Source organism: Malaclemys terrapin, chromosome 2 (assembly GCF_027887155.1).
Source record: "Malaclemys terrapin pileata isolate rMalTer1 chromosome 2, rMalTer1.hap1, whole genome shotgun sequence".
Classification (NCBI taxonomy): domain Eukaryota; kingdom Metazoa; phylum Chordata; order Testudines; family Emydidae; genus Malaclemys; species Malaclemys terrapin.
Genome location: NC_071506.1, coordinates 8,963,969 through 8,979,462, shown reverse-complemented (window position 1 = coordinate 8,979,462; position 15,494 = coordinate 8,963,969). Strand labels below are relative to the sequence as shown.

The 15,494-nt window shown below is 48.2% G+C and overlaps 1 protein-coding gene across 2 annotated transcripts in view; it reads right to left on the bottom strand.

The window, feature by feature from the left end:
* PTP4A3 (protein tyrosine phosphatase 4A3) overlaps positions 1-15,494 on the bottom strand; it is a 168,579-nt gene that overhangs the window by 47,837 nt on the left and 105,248 nt on the right. The window lies entirely within an intron of this gene.

Sequence of the window (15,494 nt, the reverse complement as noted above, 5' to 3'; positions counted from 1 at the left end):
CTTCAGATAAGCACTGAGGAACTTCTCTTTCACTGCAGACACCTGCTTTCTATATTTAAAACCCTGCATCTGTTGAGTATGTTCGGCTTGGCTGAAAACAAAGCTGTAAAAGGGTACAAAGGGTTTTTTTGGGGGGTTGGGGGGTGGGCAGGGAAGTTCACATAGTGAGACAAAGCTTGACATTTCCACTAGCTCCCTGCTCCTAGAAAAAGGAGAGAAACATACAGGGCCTTTTTGTGGTCACTGCATCAGGGGGAAACAAAAAGCTAGCAGCTGGCCACCATGAAAAAGAATATTGACTATTAACGGGCAAGCAACTGTTATTAATGGCTGTTAAAATCATGAGTCTTCTTCCCATTAGTAGATTGATTATTATTTGCAACATACTAGTGCCCAGACACCACAACTTTGTCAGAGCCGCTTTGTGCCAGGTGCTGTACCTATGCATAGTCAGAGCTGGGCCCCTGCACCAGAGAGTTTACAGCTCGGCGTTTTCAAAAGGAGTCGCAAGAGAGTTAAATGCTGAAATTTCAGGGAAATTCTACAGGATTTGGATCCTGACTCCCTCGGGCTCCGTTGAAATCCCAGCCTAGTACTTTATGACAAAACAAGCAAGTGAAACAAGCAGGAAGAGGACAGGCCGGCAGAAATTGAGGCATGTTTTTGCAGAGCTTAGGTGCATTCGCAAAGTTTGGGGGGGTGTGGGGGGGGGAGGAATGCGTGTGCCCACGTGTTAGTGTATGTGTTATTGGAAGCCGTAATCGCAGCTGGCCACCTGCCTATCTATTATCAGCTGGCAGGATGCTGTAGGCAGCACAGTAGAAATGAGTCTTAAGGAGGGATTTGAAGGAGGATCAGTGAGTGATCAAACTATTAACTGAGTCAAACCCAGATTTCAGTCACATTGAAAGCGATAGTGACAGCGTGAGCAGAACCATTTCCCCCACGCTGCACAGGTTCACTATAGAACTGCTAGTTGTACAATGGGAGCGTTTGGTGCTTTTACCCTCCTTGACTATAAATAGTTTCTCGATATCCGAGCTCACTACAACCGTTCCAGCTGCTCTTTTTTTTACTAGGAGCTACAGGACAGCACATGCTTAGCATACATTCTCTCTGTGCTGGAACAGCTTTCGTGCACAACTAGAATGCACTACGTTTCAAAATAAGCGAAGGATGGTCTCATAGCTAAAGCACAGGACTGGGACTCAGTTCTCCATGGGAACTGCCAGACTGGATCCACAGTCCAGCTAGTCCAGTATCTGTCTCTGACAGTGGCCAGCATCACATGCTGCAGAGGAAGGCGCAAGTAACCTCCCATTAAGGCAGATGTGGGATAAACTGACCTTCACATTAGGTGGTCTCCTAATCTCTAATCGATAGAGATTGGTTTAAACCCTGAAGCATGAGGTTTAATATCCCTTCCAAAACGGATGTTAGCATTATTTATAACAACTCTGGCTTCTGGGATCCAGGTCAACACCCAGGCCCTTTTTTAATCTTACTAAGCTTCTGGAATGAACAACATTCTGTGGCAGAGAGTTCCACCGTGTATTTCCTTTTTTTGGTTTTCAGTCTCCCCCATTTTAGTTTCACTGACCACCCCTTGTCCTTGTGTTCCCAGACGGAGAATGAAAGTTCCCAATTTACCTTCCCTACACTGCTCACTCTATATCAGGGGTCCCCAACGCGGTGCCCTGGGGCACCATGGTGCCTGCCGGGGCATCCATGTGCGCCCGCCTACTGGCTGCCGGAAAAGCAGCTGCCGAAATGCTGCCGAGAAGCAGCAATGTCAAGAAGCGCTACCATCGAAATGCCGCCGAATTTCAGTGGCATTTCAGCGGCAACGCCTCTTGATGTTGCCGCTTCACGGATTTCGGCAGCGACACCTCTTGACGTCGTTGCTTCATGGCGGCATTTCGGCGGCTGCTTGTCCGGCGGCCACGGTCCTCAGCGGCTAGTCATCCGGCGCCTGCCCCACGGAAAAGGTTGGGGACCACTGCTCTATATCATTATGCTTCTTACTCATCTACTTTCTAAGATAAGCAATACCAATATTTTCCATCTCTTTTCATATGAGAGATTTTCCTTCCCCTCTGTCCTTTTCACCACCAATTCTCCATTCCTGCTTCTGCCACAAACTTTCTGGTCAAGTTACTTCACTTCTGTCTGAGTTTTCTCATCTGTAAAATGGGGATAACATGGTCCTACTTAGCAGGGAGATGTCGAGGCTAAATTCATGTCTGGAATGCACTTTGGGGCCCTGGAATACAAGATCTATGGATTCTTAAAATGTATAGGTTGGCAGGCAAATGTGGAGTAAATTACCAATAAGTGCTGATCTCTATGATTCACCAATATTTACGGTTACAAACTGGTTACGTGCCACACCTGTCAAGCATCAACACCCGACGGGAGCATCACTGAAGACTTGCGAGAGCACAGACATAATGGTATTCTATGAGTCCTTCACTGTTTTCATTCCACATCTCTTCACGTTGTGATCATCAATTTCTACAACTCTGGACTTTATCCGTTACAAAATCCAAAGACAGAAAGCGATAGAATTACAAGAGATACCTGCATAGCGACAGTCTGTGATTGGAAAGCTTCACTTGAGAGGATACTGCAGCATTGAAAACTACGTAGGACTTTCTGCTGGGGATTTTACATCACTATAAATGGAGCCTCTCTATACATAGAAGCCAGGACTTGTGTCTGACCAAGGTTATAAAAAGATTCTGAGTTACACTAGTAAAGTGTAAATGAATACATATACCTGCTAAGAATGAAAGCCACTACCACTAGCACAAACTAAAACGAGACGAGAATACTTCTCCCACCGCTACTTTCTCCCAGTCTCCACTGGTCTCTATGTCATAGTTTCATAACTGGGAAGGGAAACCGATATTTGCAAATATAGCTGAATTTTTCTTCATGCTATACAATCCCAGGTAATGAGATTTACCATACGTTGGCTTGAAGTTTGAGACTTGATACTGTCAGGGTTGAATCTACTGATGTTTAAATGATGTTCACCCGTTTTAAAAGTATCTTTAATTTTTGCATATGCACCCAGAAACAGAAATGCTTCAAAAATTTAAAAATATTCAGCCATGAGCTACTAGGATTCCCACCAGTATTTACACTAGCAATTCTTCCCAACTTTGGCAGGATGCACACAAACAGACCATAAAAATCATGTCACTCAACTACCTTCCTTACAACGCACACAATTTATTCACTGAGGGCCACAGGTTTATTCAGCACTTTAAAGACACATGAAAAGACAAGGAGAAGCTCACAATCGAAACACACCAATCTCATTTCTGATAGTTTCAGAGGCTGCTACCACGACAACTTCTCGAGCTAGAAACAGTGTTAAATGTTTCCCCCTTTGAAATGCTCAGTACCCAGCTCTCAAGTGGCAAGCGGTATTAGAACACTAGTGCCTCAAGAGATTTTATCTTCTAAAGTTACACCAGAATTATAGCAGGGGAAGAAGGAAGTAAACCGAAAAAGAATGACACAAGTTATATCATCTGATATATCCCGACCTATCCATGTTCAAAGCACTTTGGCACACCAACCTCAATATTTCAGGATCACCAGTGTCTTCTAAAGAAAGAGCAACCAGTAAGAAAAGACTGAAATCGTTGGCAGCTCTGTTCAAGCATTCCACTCCCGGCTCAATATGGTCAAGACGCAACTTGAACACCTAAATCATCAGAAGCTATTTTGGAATTTTATCCCAAGTATTAAGACCAGCACATAGATTGAGAGACCAGAAATCTGCATTCCACAGATAAAACAATTTCTTCTTTTTAAGTATTGTGACAGACCCAGACCAGTGGGGTACAGGAGTCTGGTAGAGGGCAAATATACTGGTCACTGGATGAGTAGTTTTCTGTTCCCTGCGTGACCAGAGCAGGGGCTGCACTAGAGTAATCAGGAACCCGCTAGAACCAATTAAGACAGGCAGGATAATTAAGACACCTGGAGCCAATTCAGAAACTGCTAGAATCAACTAGGACAGGCTAGCTAATCAGGGCACCTGAGTTTAAAAAGGACCTCACTTCAGTTTGTGGCATGCATGTGAGGAGTTGGGCGCAAGAGGCACTAGGAGCCGAGAGTGAGAAGACATACTGCTGGAAGACTGAGGAGTACAAGCATTATCAAACACCAGGAGAAAGGTCCTGTGGTGAGGCTAAAGAAGGTGTTGGGAGGAGGCCGTGGGGAAGTAGCCCAGGGAGTTGTAGCTGTCGTGCAGCTGTACCAGGAGGCACTCTAGACAGCTGCAGTCCACAGGGCCCTGGGCTGGAACCCGGAGTAGAAGGCGGGCCCGGGTTCCCCCCAAACCTCCCAACTCCTGATCAGACACAGGAGGAATTGACCTGGACTGTGGCTTCTACCAGAGGGGAACGTCTCGGGGCTGTTTCCTGACCCACATGGTGAATCTGTGAGGCGAGGAAAATCCGCCAATAAGTGCAGGACCCACCAAGGTAGAGGAGGAACTTTGTCACCGTATCCACAGGGTCCAGCCCTTGCTCCGACAGAGCTGCCAGTTCGCAGTCTTTATTTACTCCCTCCAGAGAGTGCTTTCTGCAAAAAGATGATCTGTTTGTTGACAAAGCGTTAAGTAGCACGCTTCACATAAATCTCCCTATTTATTATCAAGGCTGCATGCACATTCATCAACTATTGCTGCGCACTTAGCAGCTGCTGCATTCCCCTTCAGTGTCACCACACTACTGGTGTTTATCCTTGGGCTTCACAAAGTGCTTTGACAGGCTTTTACAGATGATCCACAACAGCTACTGTATATAAAACCCAGGCAACTCTGGGGGTCTCTTCAGAGCAGTGTGGCCTGGTGGATGGAGCACTGGCCTGGGACTCAAGAGATCTGGGTTCTATTCCCAGCTCTGCCACTGGCCTGCTGGATGACCTTGGGTTCAGATTACCCTGTGCCTCAGTTTCTCCATCCATAAAATGGGGCTATGATACTGATGTCCTTTGTAGCACACACTGAGATCTACTAGTGAGATGTCCTATATAAAGAGCTAAGTATTATTATTAGTTCTACTTCCAGGTTTGCCAATCACCATAGAAACTCAGGGTTGCTATGCCATAGAGGCATCTTGACCTATATCTGAAGTAATACTTGGCAATTGCGGAGCACCATCCCGTTAAGTACAAGCATTAGGACAGCATCTCTGAGAGGCAGATAACCTCTCCCCCTCCATGTAAAATGTGTTTAAGGCCCCGCTTTTTGAAGTGCTGAACACCTGCAGCTCCCTTTGAGCTCTGGGACTGCTGTGGGTACTCTGTAACTTTAAAAATCAAGCCAGTAGTTCAGACACCAACTTCAACAACCCCAGCCTGACATGTCTGGCCCAAGGCCATGCCTGAAGTTACATGGAGTCAATGGGAATGGCCAGGGATAGAAGGTAGGAGTTCGTCATGTTCTAGCCAGGCTAAGAGTGCATTTTCTTGTGCCAACTATAACTCCTGGCAACTTTTATTTTTTCTTTCATCTAAGCAGACTAATTCAGGTTTGGCCAACAGAAGCACGCGCTGGACATAGAGCAGTGGTGGGCAACCTCCGGCCCATCAGGGTAATCCACTGGCGGGCCGCAAGACAGTTTGTTTACACTGACTGTCCGCAGGCACGGCCGCCCGCAGCTCCCAGTAGCCGCGGTTCACCGTTCCCGGCCAATGGGAGTGGCGGCCAGCATGTCCCAGCGGACGCTCAATGTAAACAAACTATCTCACGGCCCGCCAGCGGGTTACCCTGATGGGCTGCATGCAGGCTGCAGGTTGCCCACCACTGACACAGAGGCTTCTTACCCACCTACAGGGTGAAGAGATTTCTTGGGCTCCCAAGTAGCTAACCCATGGCCCTCTTGCACTCCAAACACAGGCACTGCAATAATGACAAGACACTGTCAGAGCTAAATAGCCATGCAAGCCCCGGCAGAGAAGCCCACATCCGCCCATGTGCTTCTGTCCCGGGCATTAGTTAAAACAGGGACAGAAGCAGCAAGTGGCTGACTGAGTTGGAAGCAAATTCAGGGTGTTTCACTCCAAAGCGGGTGCCAGGGGTAAGAATTCTTACAGGCTTGTAAAGAGATCCATAGACAACCTCAGGCCGTGCAAGAGTCCTGGGAAAAGCTGAGCCTCTGAGTGCAATGACTGCCAAAAGCCAAAACAACCCCCTTCCATCCTGAAAATAGTCACCCAGAAGGTTTTCTCCAGGGAAAAGAGAATCTTCTCTTCCCAGTCACTGGCAGCGAGACGGTGAAGGAAATACAATTCCTTGTCAATCAGAACAGACCCATTCCCAGAATCTCACACCTGTATGGGAAGAATTAAGCACATTCACTATTTAAGGAGGTATTTCTATAAGCCAACCCACAAAGCCTGGCAACCTACCCATGACCTACTCCCTTAAAATAGCCCTGCTGGAGAGAGGTACAACACGACCAACTGGAGAGCTCAGAAAAGGGCGTCTCAGTGCATTATTGACATTTAAGTTGGTGGATCTCAGACTTGCCAGGTTCAGCAGACCTGTTCCATGGGGTAGCCAAGAATTTGACACGTAGACCATCTCATTTATCCCCATCTCATTCCTGCAACAGCACACAAAGTTAAGCCTAGTGGTGCCATGCTTGCCACTTCCCAGCAGAGCGGCATTTCTGACAGCTAATATTTCAGATACTGGACAGCGTCTCTGCTCCTTCCCCTCCTCCCCCGCCCACTATGCACCCCCACCAGCCTGCCTGCAGCCAGAGAAGCCGCATAAGAGAGATTTTTTTTTTTTCAGAAACAGATCTTTTAGGGTGACCAGATGTCGCGCAGCTTTTGGTTCATGCCAAGAACACAGGGCTCCAGATACGCGTGGTCGAAAAGGAGAGAGCCAAGAACCCGAAGAGCAAATGTTTCCCAAGAGAAACTCACTGGCATTCTCTCCAGCAAACTGTTTTCTTTGTTTTGTTTGCTTAAAGAAAAGAGGCTAAAGCGGAGGTCCTTTAAAGAGACAGGAAAACAAATCCTTCCCAGCAGCTGAAATACTGGGTATTATCAATATAGCAGTAAGAGACCCATTCAACACAGCAGAGCTGCCATCATTACTATTTCTACCGATTAACTTGTAATTGATTTGAAAGTGCAACCAGTTTGTTCCAACACCTCCTTCTGACACTGCCCATCTTTATTGCCTGAAAAGAGTAGCTCACTCCTCAGCACCCTCAGTGGGGACAACTGATGCAAAGAAATATTTAGTTTCTTACGGTCTTTAATTGCTCCTTTAACGCCACCCTTCTGTGCCCGCTGATTATTTTGCAGGCTTCCAGCTTCTGATACTCTTAGAGGATTTCTTGTTCTTTATTTGTAATGCCTTTGGCTATTTGCTCTTCACACTCCTTAATTTTGATCTTACACAGCATCTATCTCAGTCTAAGTTCCTTTCTATTGACTTCACCTGGGTTGGATTTCCACTTCTGAACGAAAGCCATCTGGCTCAAACAACCTCTGAAATCTTGTCCTCTAACCCTACTCTATATTCACCTCTTTATTTTGCTTCCTTTTCTGCATGCCCTGTGTGACTATTGGTGTGGGTATGAAGTCATACTATGCTAAACCCAAGGATTTTAATTGCCTCAGTGTGGATTTTTGGGTCCTTTATGACCAGCTTCCCGTTTTAAAATCCTCCTTTTAAAAGTTCCATGTTCAGGGACCAGTTTCTAGGACCATCCTTCCTCAGAGGATGCTGGACTTCATTAGGTTGTGGTCCACATTAGTTACTTAGTGCTTCAAGAACTTCTTGAGCCAAGGGAGGTGTGTTTGTGACTTAGGACCCAGTTGAGAACTGGATGGTTTTGTATTTAAGGCACTACACAAAGACTCGAGATCTGGATTTGATTCCTGGCTCTACCATATGCTCCCTGACTGCCTCTGGGCAAATCACTCACTCTCTGCACCTCAGCTCCCAACTGTACAATGCAATCATCTTTCCTTTCTTCCCCCTGAACCTCCACTCCCCTTCTTCGGTCTTGTCTATTTACAATGCATGCTCTTTGGGGCAGGGTTTGCCTCTTACTATGCATATGCACAGGTTGTTGATCTCACTAGGTTCTGATCTCACTTGGGGGCCTCTGGCTGCTGCAGTACAGAACTGTACATTTGTATACGGCACTCTTCCAAGATGCAGTCATTTAAGGTAGCATTGAGAAATCGCGTCTCTAAACCATGTCCTAGCGTGACCTACAACCAGCTTATATGCTGGCAACTGAAGCTCACTCATTACTGCTTTAGGAGACCGAGTTGTTCTGATCTCCCTCCACAGTGCATACTCTCTATCCTCTTTCCCGATCTGGAGGCTGGTAGTATAACTCCAGGAGCACATCCACATTCCTACGACTTGGGGGTTTTGAATCCCCCTCTTCACTCAGAAGTGTCTTCTCATTAGATTTGAGATTTACAGGTAGAGTCGGATGGAGGCAGCAAAAACCACAACAGCCTACATTCCTGTGAGAGCACTGGGAATCGTTATTACCCCCAGCCCCATCCTTCCTTTGGCAGATGCTGCAGCTTCCTGGCCAAGGACCTGAACAGAACAGCTTACCCAGCCTCTGAGCAGCGCCCAGCGATCAGCCCGAGAGCTGTCTGCTGAGCAAGGAAAGAGCTTGCTCCACCTCCCTCCCCCACACCTGAAGGAGGAAGAGATTCGTACTAACCCCTTTAAATCACAAGAATGGGTTAGTAGCAACGCAGAGGGCTAGCCCCCTGTTTGGCTGCCAAGTTGTGTCTGGTTAGACACAACACAGAGGCTTAGCGCTGCTGGAGCACGAACGGCTGCTTGCTGGGAGCCTTGCTGCTGACACTACTTAGCAACGGCTCCCACTAGAGCAGGGGTCGGCAATCTTTGGCACGTGGCCTGCCAGGGTAACCCCCCTGGCGGGCCGGGCCGGTTTGTTTACCTGCCGCATCTGCAGGTTCGGCCGATCGCGGCTCCCACTGGTCACGGTTCGCCCTCCCAGGCCAGAGGGGGCTGCAGGAAGCGGCACGGGCCGAGGGATGTGCTGGCCGCCGCTTCCCACAGCCCCCAAAGGTTGCCGATCCCTGCAGCAGAGCCTTCTGCACTGCGGGCCACCTCCCTTTGCAGACTAGCTGGTGTCCCAGCAGTGTTCCCTCGGCCACAGTCCAGAGCAGGTGGAAGGTCACAGCTTGGGTCAGCGAACAGCCCTTTTCCTGGGCCCCTGAGCATGGTGCTGGCTTCCCTGAGTCACCTAATCACTCTCAAATGGCACTGCCGCCTTTTGCTTTAACTGCCCACGGCGCCCACACTGCACACATTATCAAGGGGTTGTATGAATATCTCAGCCAGGGAGAGGGTTTAGCCCCATTTTACAGTCAGGAAGACGAAGGAAGAAGTTAATGCCCATGTTTCCAGAAGGAACCACTAATTCTGGGTATTCAACTTGAGAAACCATAGGCCTAGCTTTCAGACACACTGGCACCTACCACTTCCACTGGAGTCCATGGAAGCTAGACTTGCATAGCTGCTCTGAATGTCAGGCCTTAAGATCAGTGGTCCCCAAACTGTGGGGCGTGTCCCCCTAGGGAGGCATGGAGAAACATTCAGGGAGCATGCAGTGGGGCCCAGGCCACCCCCACGGTGGGTGGGGAGGGAGTGCCACGCATCCAGCCCCACTCTGCCCCCAGACCAGCACCGCCCCCAGCCTCACTCCTCCCCCAAGCCCACTTGGCCCCCAGTCTTGCTCTGCCTGCAGGCCCGGCCAGCCCCACAGTGGGTGGGGAGGAAGCACCACAATTCCAGCCCTTCTCTGCCCCCAGACCAGCTCGTCCCCAAACCCCGTTCAGCCCCCAGTCCTGCTCCGCCTTCCGGCCCAGCTCCGCCCCCTACCCCAGCTCCATTCCGTCCCCCAGATCCAGCTCTACTGCTGAGGAAGCATTGGCTGTGCAGTAAGGGGGGGGGTGGGGGTGGCGTTACTGATACGGGGGGAGGATGGGAGTGGAAAAGTTTGTGCATCACTGCCGTAGATTCTTGAAGCTGGGCACCAATGAGCACACAGCTTTTACAAACCTGGGCCTCACACTGAACCAGTGGCAGAGCCAGCCTCAGAACCAGGTGGGCCTGGCACCCAGCCCTGTGCTCAAGGCCTTCGATTTGCTTCTCACCACTCTCTCCATGTGCTAGGCGCGTTATTACATCTGTTCCCCGTAGCACTCGCAGCACCTGGCGGCAGGAGATTGAGAGGGGGAGGGTGGCTTTAGAAAAGTCAACAGCTACCCCATGTTTTGCAACATAAATCCTGGGCACATTTGCTCAGGTGGGTCTTGGTCCATTTGCACTTGGAGACAAGTCAATCCCATTCAGATTAAAAGAATGATGTTTCTATGGGCAAAGCAGGGACACGCTGTTCCCTTTCATTGTTCCTATGACCTTTGGTTTTAATGGGAAAAGGAGATTTAGAAAAAGCAAGGAGGAGAAGCAAGAAGGCAAAAGTTCATCCTAAGGCTCACACGTTATTCAGCACTCAGCACACAACAGAAATGGCTTTAGGTATTTTATTAAGGTTTCCTTTTCTGCAGATCACCCCCCTGCACAGTCCCTAACAGGAAGTTTAAAAAAAAAACAACACATGTGCGATATAGGGCCCAGCAACCTTGACTTCAGTCACAGGCATCTGAACTGGAATAGGGAACGTGAGCACAGAGAACGTGTGCAGCATAAACAGATTGCAGCAGGTTGCTCCCACAGCGCTGGAAGGGGAGAGCGGCACAATACCGATAAGTTATATTAATATATTGCCTTGCATCCTGAAGGATCGCAGGCTGCTTCACACAATATATTGAGGACGGACCTCAGGGGAGAGCATTCTTTGGGAACAGCAAGAAGCAGTAAACCTCTTTCGGGGCAGTGCTGTCGTGTAAGGCGACACCAAGGGGTGCATTGATGGAGCTGGGACCAGTGCCGGTGGAGTCTGCTGTATTTCACGCTGCTCCTTCTCCCCAGCCTGTGTGAGACCCGGTGGACTTCTCACGGAAGGCTTTGTGGTATCCGTTCTTATGGGAGCTCCTTCTTGGGCTTCTGCTTCAGTGTTTGGTGCAGCTCCTCCTGGTCTCTCGCAGATACTGGAGTGCTGATGCCGGATGCAATCGTGATGTTGAGATCAGCTTTGGTGCCGCGGGAATCTGGGCTGATGCTGGCGTGGGATCTCCCCTGCGCTGTCTTCTTTGTGCCAGTCTCAGGCATTGCCTGTCTGCTCGATGACGCTGGCTTGTCCACTAGTAGGATTCAGGAATTTGACTCCTCGGGGTCTGATGAGACTTTCATGGACTATGCCGGAAGAGAGAATTTCAGCTTCCTGTCTCATGAGGTGCAAGGTCTGGCGGAGAAGGACAAGCATTCCGAGCCTCTGCTCAGAACATGAGATTCCCCCAGGGAGAAGAAATATCTGCTGTGTCCAGCCTTCAGGGGATTTAGTCCATTGCAGAAGGGCCAGAGCTTGCAGCCTGCAGGTTTAAAGTCTGCCATGTTAAGGAGCCCTGTACTGCGTGCGTGTCTGGAGGGTGGGGTCTGACTAGAAATTAATGGAGATATCCCATCTCCTAGAACTGGAAGGGACCTTGAAAGGTCATCGAGTCCAGCCCCCTGCCTTCACTAGCAGGACCAAGTACTGATTTTGTCCCAGATCCCCAAGTGGCCCCCTCAAGGATTGAACTCACAACCCTGGGTTTAGCAGGCCAATGCTCAAACCACTGAGCTATCCCTCCCCCCTGACTAGTAGAGCTCAGTCCCAGTGGGTCAGATTAGTTCACAGTGGTCAAATACTGGAGATGTGAAGACTCCATCCTGCAGTCTTCGGCAGGGTTTGAAGAAGTTTAGCCTGAGCTAAGACCTAGTTGATTGGACGTTTTCCAGGCTCCATATCAAGGGAATTGAGGGAGGGTGGCAGCCACCTCCTCTCTGCCTTTATGCCCTTGTACAAGAGCACCAGGCAGCACCAGACTCATATGCTTCCCCAAAGGCCACTGCTATTCAAAACCCCCCCGGGCTCCTGCGCAAGAGGTGCAGACACACCTCCAGTGGGCTCCACACTGGTGCTTAAAAACCAGGGGGCCAGCTTGACTCTACCACCAGGCAACAGACTGCAACTTGCAATACCAGGGGAAAGGAAGCGGATAACACACGTGCATTTTGCAACTGAAGGAGCTGGAAGTAATTCTTGCCTCACTAAGCCCATCTCTAGCTATTGAACAGTAATGTGACAGAGCTCATGAACCATCGACATTTGTGAGAAGGCAGCTCTAAACTGTGCAAAAAAGAAATCCCGTCCACCCAGCATGCTCAGCAAAGAAATAACAGCCTACAGCCACCGGTCTACTCATAGCCTTGACTGTACATCCATCCATCCTGCTGCCTGGTCCCATGCCATTTGCTGTTATCTTTAGCTTGCCACATAGCAGCACCTGGCCCCATCATTATGTGACATTCTTGTTATCCCACAGGAAAAATAAAAAAAAACAACACAGCAGGAACTAAAAATGATACATCCCGTTTCATCCCCAGGGCTGTCATTGGGAGCTAACAGTGCGCTGTAGTGTCTGAAAGTATCGGATTTTAAAAGAAAGCAAAAATATAAAGAAGCAAAGAGGGAAAAGAAAATTAAGAACAAAGCGTGAGGTTTTTGAGGGAGGAATATTGGTGATCAGCTGAGTCAGAATTCATGTCCAAACACAGCTGGTTGTATGCGAGAGCCTAAACCAGCATGGATGCAACAAGGAGATATGCTTAAGCATGAACTTTATACTGTTAATGTTGAGACTAGCCAATTGCCTTGTTCTACTTTAAACACTGTCTGAATAATTATTTGCGACTCACCAACCCTGGGCTGCAAAGATTGACAGTGTCATAAAGGACACTTCAGCCATAACAGCTGCTGCCAGCAGGAGTTCTAAGAAATGTCGCTTGTAATTAAAAACATCATTTTGAAATACACTGCACAACTTCTACATGTGAAGTGAGGTTTTACCCACCGCGGGCGTGAGATGCCATGCAGAGGCGAATGGTCACGGCTTTCCTTCCAGCCTGGAAGGTCAGCCACAAGATCAGGCATGCACAAAAGGTGCCAGGTATTCTTAAAAGGGGTATGTAGAGAGTCCAGTCTTGTTTCAACTGCGTTAGCAACTTCCCTGGGCTTCTGGGAAAGGCTATGTGAAACAACTGCATGGAACAGAGCTCTATATTGCAATGCCCAAGGCACCACTCTGTTTTCACTTGGTTGTCTAATACCATGGCAGAGGTTTTCAAGAGCGACTAGTGATTTTGGATATCAGTTTTTGGATTCTCAATTAGATACACTTTAAAGGGGCCCACTTTTCAGAGGGTAAAGTACTCAGCACTTGCTGAAAATCAGGTCCCTTTCAAGGCATTTCAAACTGGGCCCAAGAAAGTCGCTAGTCGCCTCCAGAATTCCAGTCCTGTGTTCTAACCCCTACCGCACTGCCGCCCCCCCAAAAAAGGACTGTCCAGCTAGGGTGACTAGACAGCAAACGTGAAAAATTGGGATGGGGTGGGGGGCAATAGGAGCCTATATAAGAAAAAGACCCCAAAATCAGGACTGTCCCTATAAAATCGGGACATCTGGTCACCCTATGTCCAGCCAACATGTTATTATTAGGAGGCAGAGCTGGAGCAGTGTAATGTTTGGGACATTAAAACAGGAGTGATGCAAAAGGACTTCTTCCTTCTCTCCACTAAAACCCGAAGCCTCTGCCCATGTTTTAGCTGGTTCCAATTGAATGGCAGCCAAAGCAGCACGAAGGTACAATAATGTGCTCCAAGTGCTCGCGAAAGGCTCAAACACAGCTCGGCACAGCTTTTTGAAAAACTACAGTGCTGCATTTACAGGACTTGCATCACATCAGCTGCATCAAAATTCTGTTAGAGAAACGAACAAGGTCTCACGAACTGCTGAGAACGAATACTCTGCAATGCGTTTCGGGAGCGGAGGTTCTCTAGGAACCTTTTACCACCGTCATCGGGTAGCAAATGTCAGACATGTGATCCCTATTCTATACGCATTCAATATTTTTTATTGGCTTGGATCCATTGCTGCCAGTAATCTGGATTCGGTGGGAACTGATTGCATTTGAGAAAAACATACTAATTTCCCACAAGGTCTAATTTTCCAGGGAAGCATTTCAACTATTTTGGCAAATCCATGTTCTGGCAATTCAGTACTAGTCCATAAATTCTTAATGGGTTTTCAATCACCATTCATCCCGGCAATACAAGCTGCAATACCGATTACCATATTAAGCATGACAGAACAATGTAAAAAGGATTTTTCAAGCAATATTAATAACCTGTCAAGTGAATAAATCTCCTTCCCACTCAAGAGCTACAGGGGATCTGGATGCTGCAAAGGAACATGCAGTAAATAACCTTTCGGAGGAGGATAGCTTATCCCCGGCACACAGCCCTAGGTGTCTGTTGGCTTTCAGACTCTTGCATTGCACAGACCCAACTAGTTACTCAATCTGACAAGGCTCAAACAAGGGAATCTAAAGGGAGGGCTCTACAGGGAGCTTTGTGTGGCCTAGCAGATAGAGAACCGGACTGGAAGGCAGGATTCTAGTCCCAGCTCTACCACTGACCTTGGGCAAGTCACTTAACCACCCTGTGCTTTGCATCCCCTCCTGCCCTTTCTCTACCTTGTCTATTTAGATTATAAGATGTTGGAGGAAGGGACCAAGTATCAGAGGAGTAGCCGTGTTAGTCTGAATCTGTAAAAAGCAACAGAGGGTCCTGTGGCACCTTTGAGACTAACAAAAGTACTGGGAGCATAAGCTTTCGTGGGAAAGAACCTCACTTCTTCAGATGCAAGTAATGGAAATCTCCAGAGGCAGGTATATATCAGTGTGGAGATAACGAGGTTAGTTCAATCAAGGAGGGTGAGGTGCTCTGCTAGCAGTTGAGGTGTGAACACCAAGGGAGGAGAAACTGTTTCTGTAGTTGGATAGCCATTCACAGTCTTTGTTTAATCCTGATCTGATGGTGTCAAATTTGCAAATGAACTGGAGCTCAGCAGTTTCTTTTTGGAGTCTGGTCCTGAAGTTTTTTTGCTGTAAGATGGCTACCTTTACATCTGCTATTGTGTGGCCAGGGAGGTTGAAGTGTTCTCCTACAGGTTTTTGTATATTGCCATTCCTGATATCTGACTTGTGTCCATTTATCCTCTTGCGTAGTGACTGTCCAGTTTGGCCAATGTACATAGCAGAGGGGCACTGCTGGCATCTGATGGCATATATAACATTGGTGGACGTGCAGGTGAATGAGCCGGTGATGTTGTAGCTGATCTGGTTAGGTCCAGTGATGGTGTTGCTGGTGTAGATATGTGGGCAGAGTTGGCATCGAGGTTTGTTGCATGGGTTGGTTCCTGAGTTAGAGTTGTTATGGTGCGGTG